Source organism: Cavia porcellus, unplaced genomic scaffold (genome assembly GCF_034190915.1).
Source record: "Cavia porcellus strain 051 isolate PalLab524CR breed Dunkin Hartley unplaced genomic scaffold, mCavPor4.1 scaffold_11, whole genome shotgun sequence".
Lineage (NCBI taxonomy): Eukaryota > Metazoa > Chordata > Mammalia > Rodentia > Caviidae > Cavia > Cavia porcellus.
The window spans coordinates 64,992,694-64,999,105 of NW_026947494.1; positions in this window are offsets into that span (position 1 = coordinate 64,992,694).

Here is a 6,412-nt window from a genome sequence, read left to right on the forward strand (position 1 = left end):
GGAGGGAAAAAGGAAGAAAGGAGAGGGAGGGGGAGAAAGAGTAAGAGAGACAGAGACAGAGACAGAGAGACAGAGAGAGCACTTCCCAGCCCTTATATTGTATGCAGGCTACCTACTCTAGGGCAGGTGTAGCACTCACACCCTTAATCCCAGCACTGTACCTTGAATCAATCACAAACTCTAGACCCAACCTCTGAAAAAAACTAAAACTTCATGATGCTTGGGGGGGGGGGGGAATCTAGACACAAACCATAACAAACAGCAATGACTTAATTCTTGTCAAATTAACAATTAATCTTAATCTTCACACTGCCCAAATAGTCTTTGGAGAACAAGCATTTCCTGTGATTCTCTTGAAGACAGTTTGAGTATCCTTGCCAAGGGAACACTCTAAGGAGTAGGAGAGGGTTACCTTCTGTGCACCAACCCCAAACTTGTCTGCATGCAACTGAAGACAAGCCAAAAGAAACTAACCCCTGAAAAGGTAAGATTTACCTTTAGTGCATCAAATCACAGGAGTATAGGAAGTTCACTTCTCAAGAGTACCTCCAAGTAAGGCAAAAAGTTTGTCCAAATAAGATAGCCTAGTTTTTATTCTGATAGTCTGAAGGTTTGTCCAGGTTCACAAAACTCAGATCTAAGAATCATTCTCCTGGTCTTTTGAACCACTTCCTTCCTTGGTTCCCCTTACCAGAGTGGATGGAGAATGATCTTTACGAAAGAGTGATGATAGAGAAGTTGAGTCAAAGCACCAGGAATTTACTTTTGAACCTAAGCAACAATTACACTGGCCAAAACTGTCTTAAGAAATGCTTTTGGAACTCCGGCGTCTTTAAAACTTGAAAACTTCCATGAGAAAAATCTCAGCTGCCACAGAGGCTGGTCACCACTGGTTTTTTTTTTTTTTTTTTTTTTTTTATTTAAGAGGAAAAAGAGAAAAACACAAAACAAACCAAAGCGGCGTAAGGGTACACGCAATACAGAACTACAAAACAAAACAAAACAAAAAACCATAACAGTAAGAAATTACCTGCTAGTAGATTACACACTATTTTCTTGAAAATAGTTCCTCAAATCACAGTATCAAAGAACACAAGGTGGACATTCAAACAGGGAGACTGCAAACAGCTGTGTTCAATGTTTTTTTTTTTTTTTTTTTTTTTTTTTGGTCACCACTGTTGCAACCCTCATGACCTGAAGAAATTTTCAGGAAACTTAAAACTGTACTGCCTTTTTACTCCCGCATTTTTCTCCCTTTGGGGAAGCCAGCCACTTAAAGATTAGGACGTGTAAAAACAACTATATACATCAGAGATATAAGAAGTTGCCACACATATCCAGGGAAAGTCACAGAATTAGAATGACCCCAGAAGACCTTAAACTCGCATCAGAGTATATTCCACGACATGAGTTCAATCAGTCAAAAAATAGTTGCTGTTTTGCAATACTCAAATGTCCAGGATGAGAGAGATCACAAGATTACAAGATATACAAGGAGGGGTGGGGATGTGGCTTAGTGGTAGAATTCTTGAGATATATACAAGGCCCTGGGTTCAATCCCCAGCATCAAAAGAAAAAAAAAAAAAAGATACCCAAAGAAGGAAGAAAGTATGCTCCATTGAAAAGGAACAAAAACAAAATGAATAAGCACCAACATTAGAGTAACTAGACAAAGACTTACGTCTTAAAGATGTAAAAGAACTATTAGAACACACACAAAGCAAAATGAGAATATTAATAAACTAACTACAATTATGAAAAGGAATCAAAGGAAATTCTGGAGCAAAAAAAATCTTGAAAATTCAAGAGCTGATTTGAGCAGAGGAGAAAAAAAAACAGTGAAAATAAGGTAGTTGAATACAATTAAAAAGATTAAGTCTCAGGAACTACAAAAAAATGAATAAGACTTAATGAACCTTAAGGGTCCTGTGAAAGACCACTAAGTAAATTAATATGAATTTTGAGAGTCTTTGAAGGAAAGAAGAGAAAGGGAAAAATTTTTTTGAAGCAATAATGGCTGAAAATTCCCAAGTTGGATGATAGATATGAATCTATAAATACAAAAAGCTCAATGAACTTCAAGTAGAATAAAATTAAAGGCTTCCACATTGAGACACAACAACCAATCTGTTGAAAGACAATGGCAATAATTTAAGCTAAAACCAGCAAGAGAAAAGTAACCTATCACAAATAAAAACCTTGGGGATCTAGCCAGGTGTAGATGTGATCCGGCTATATCCTATCTCTAAAAGACTCACCTCAGATCCAAAGATACAAATAAATCAAAAGTAAAAGGAGTAGAAAGAGACAATTCAGGCAGTCGTGAGTTCAATCCCCGGTACCAATAAAAAGGAAAAAGACAAAAAAAGAGATAATTCATGCAAATAATAACCAAAAGAAAGCTGGAGCAGCAATACTAATACCAGTCAAAATATATTTTAAGTTAAAAAAGCTTATAAGAGAAAAAGACACGTATTTTTAAAAGGTTCAATAAATGAAAATGATACAATAATAATATACAACCAGTATGTCAAAGGAAAAAAAATACAAGCAGAATTATAAAATACATAAAGATGAAATGAAATCATAACTTGCCCAAACCCTAACCCTATTCTAGTAAAAGCAATGCTCAAAGGGAGATTTATAGTATAAATGTCTACATTAAAAAAGAAGATACAGCCAGGTGTGGTGGCTCATGCCTGTAATCCCAGCACTTGGGAGCCTGAGGTAGGATGGTCACTGCAAGTTTGAGACCAGCCTGGGCTATAAAGTGAGTTTAAGGCCAGCCCAAACTGCATAGTGAGACCCTAGACCCTATCTCAAAAACAATAAATTAAATAAATAAATAAATAAATAAATAAAGGTATAAAACCAATAGTTTATACTCCTAGAAACTATAAAGAGAGGAACAAACTAGATGCAACCTAAGGAGAAAGAAGGAAACAAGGAGCAGAAATTAACAAAAGAGATAATAGCCTGGTGTGATTGCTCATACTTGTAATCCCATTACCTGGGAGGCTGAGGCAGGAGGGTCACTGTGAGTTTGAGACAACCCTGAGTTACATAGTTCAAAGGCAGCCTAAACAGCACAATAAGACACTGTGTCAAAAAACAAAAACAAACAAACAAAAAAGACAATAGAAAAACAAAAAATAAGTAAAATCAAAACTTGGACCTCCAAAGAGATGAACAAAATTGGCAAAGCATCAGCTAGACTGATAAGGAAAAACAGAAATTTCAAATAACTAAAATGAAAAAAAAATGGAGGTGGAGATGTTATCACAGACCTTACAGAGACAGAAGTATTGTGGTGATAATATGAAAAATTGCATATAAAATTTAAAAACTTAGAAGAAATGGACAAATTCCTTGAATTACAAAAATTACTTGGCTCAAGAAAAAATGGAGAATGTCAACAGACTTATAAAAAAATAGGTTGGAACAATGATTGCAAACAAACTCTCTCCTCCTCGCTTCCCTGACCTAGGACAGCTACAGATCCTCAGCTGCCCCTCTTCCTTGCCACCCCCCAGACCTAGGGCAGCCACAGATTGTCAGCTGCCCCTCCTCCTTGCCCCCTGGACTGGGGATAGCGGCATATTGTAGGTCACCCTTCCCCCCACCCACAAGACTACAGCAGCCCACTGACAATCAGCAACCCTTTCTACCACCTGCAGAACACTGCTGGGCCCATGAGAGACTCAGCAACCCCTAACCCACACAGAGGACCTCAGCAGGCTTTCAACAGTGTGGTGAATTTCTCCCTTAAATAGAGGACCTCAGTGGGTAAACAGGAGCAGTAGCAAAGTCCTCCCAAGCTGTAGGACGTTGGCACACTTGGCAAGAGTGTGGGTGAGTCCTTCTTCCACACAGAGAACATCAGGTAGGTTGAGGAGTGTGCCAATAAGTCCTCCCCCAACCCAAAGCAAATCAAAAGAGTTTATGAGATACCCAGTGACACAGCAAGGTTCCAGCTGAAGCAAACACTACAGCCAGGTAGATCTTGCGGCCTGGAACAACCTGAAGACATAATAACAGCAGGAACTAATGGTTGACTTACATCAATATTCCTAGCCTAGTCAGCCTAGGAAAAGTATAGGACTCATCAACAAGCCCTGTAGGAAGAATGCAAGCGACTGGCTGTGCCCTTCATTGTGAGAGCCAGCAATTGGACAAATATCAACCACGCAGTAGGACCCTAAGATACACACTATTAACAGTTGAAACTAGCGAGATTGAAAAACCAACTCTTAGCACAAAAGGTGAAAATGACAAAACAAAAAAGCAAAATGCAAAAAAAAAAAGCAAAATTCAAACTCAAACATCCAGTCCATCAGGAACAAGTACAGGAGACATTGAAATAGAGGACATGAGAAGTCATACACCTGAAATTTCTGAAAAGATAGCAAGTGAAATAGAGAAACAAATCCATGTGGCTATAGAGGAAATCAGATTAGAAATAATCTCTCATGTAAAGAAGGAAATGGCAACCTTAATTAAGAAGTTGCTCAGTACAGCTAGAGAAGACAGAGAAAAAAAAAGGTATAGAAGCGTGGGGAAATGATGGAAATCTTGAATGAACAATATAGAAAAGTAGAATGCATGAAACAAATTCCAAGAACTATCCAAGACATAAAAATTCTATTGAAAGCTGGCAAAACCATTTGAATCAAGCTGAGGATAGAATTTCAGAACTTGGGATCACAGCTAGCAATCATGAAAGGAAAGAACTTTTTAAAATAACAAGACAGCATGAAATGACAATTCAATAGCTTTAAGATGAGGCAAAGAGAAACAATATGAGATTGATAGGCATCAATTAAGATGCAGGGGTCAATGCAAATGACATAGGAAAACTATTTGCAGAAGTAATATCAGAAAGTTTCCCAAATATGGGAAAATAATCAGAGATACAGTTAAGTGATGCATATATAGAATGCCAGTCAAAACCAAAATAAATCTACATCCAGACATATAATAATTAAGATCCCAGAAATTCAGCATAAAAATAGAATACCAAAAGCTGTTAGAGAAAAGATACAACTCACCTATTAAGGAAAGCCTATTAGAAGCATGGCATATATGGCAGGAGCCATATATGCACAAACTGTCAAGTTAAAGTGAGCTTTCAGTGAAGTATTTGAAGCAGTGAAAGAAAACAACTTTCAACTCAGATTGATGTACCCTGCAAAACTTTCATTCAAATTTAATGGAGAAATAAGATACTTCCATGACAAAGAACAATTAAAGAAATTCTTGTCCACCAAACCAACCCTAGAAAGAATATTGAAAGACATACTAGATAGAGATAAAAATGACCACAGTCCCCAGAAAGAAACCACCAGGTTGGACAAGCAATTAAACAATGGAGGAAAACAAGAAGCAAACAACTGGAACATAACATGGTGAAGTTGAGCCAGTACATCTCAGTTATATCCATAAATGTAAATGGCCTCAATTCCCCTATTAAAAGAAATAGGTTGACAGAGTGGATCAAAAAACAAGAACCAACAATATGCTGTATATAAGAAACACATCTGACTCGAAAGGAAACTCACAGACTAAAAGTCAAAGGATGGAAAACAAATATTCCATGCAACAGGAACACAGAAAAAAGCAGGGATAACTATTCTGTTTGCAGACAATGTGAACTTCAAACCAAAAATGATCAAAAGAGGGGCTGGAGATTTAGCTCAGCGGCATAAGCGCCTGCCTTGCAAGCAGGCATTCGTGAGTTCAATCCCTGGTACTGATAAAAAAGAAAAAGACAAAAAAAAAAAAAAAAAAAGGAAAGAAACAAAAATGATCAAAAGAGATGAAGGTCACTTAATACCCTTAAAACCCCGCTGTCACAAAAGGACAAACCAACTAAACAAAAAGTCAGCAAAGAAACAACAGAACTGAATCAAACCTGTGAACAAATGGATTTAGTAGACATTTACAGAGTATTCCACCCAATCACATCAGAATACATATTCTTCTCAGCTGTGCATGGGACATTCTCCAAAACAGACCATACATTAGCCCATACAATATTCCTAAATAAATGTAAAGGGATTGAAATTATCCTAACCATATTATCCTAACCATATTTCAGTGCACTGAAATTGGAAATCAATGACAAAAGAAATTGCAAAACCTGCATAAATACATAGAAAGTAAATAACAACCTCTTGAATAATCAGTGGGTTATAGGTAAAGAAGTAGTTAAGCAACACCTACAATTTAATGAAAATGCAGATACAGCATACTGAAACCTGTGAGACACAATGAAAGCAGTCCTAAGAAGAAAACACATAGTAATAAATTATCATATTAAGAAAACAGAATGAGCACAAATAAACAGCCAAATGCTACACATCAAGCTTCTAGAAAAAGAGGAGCAAGTAAAACCCAAAGCTGACAGAAGAGA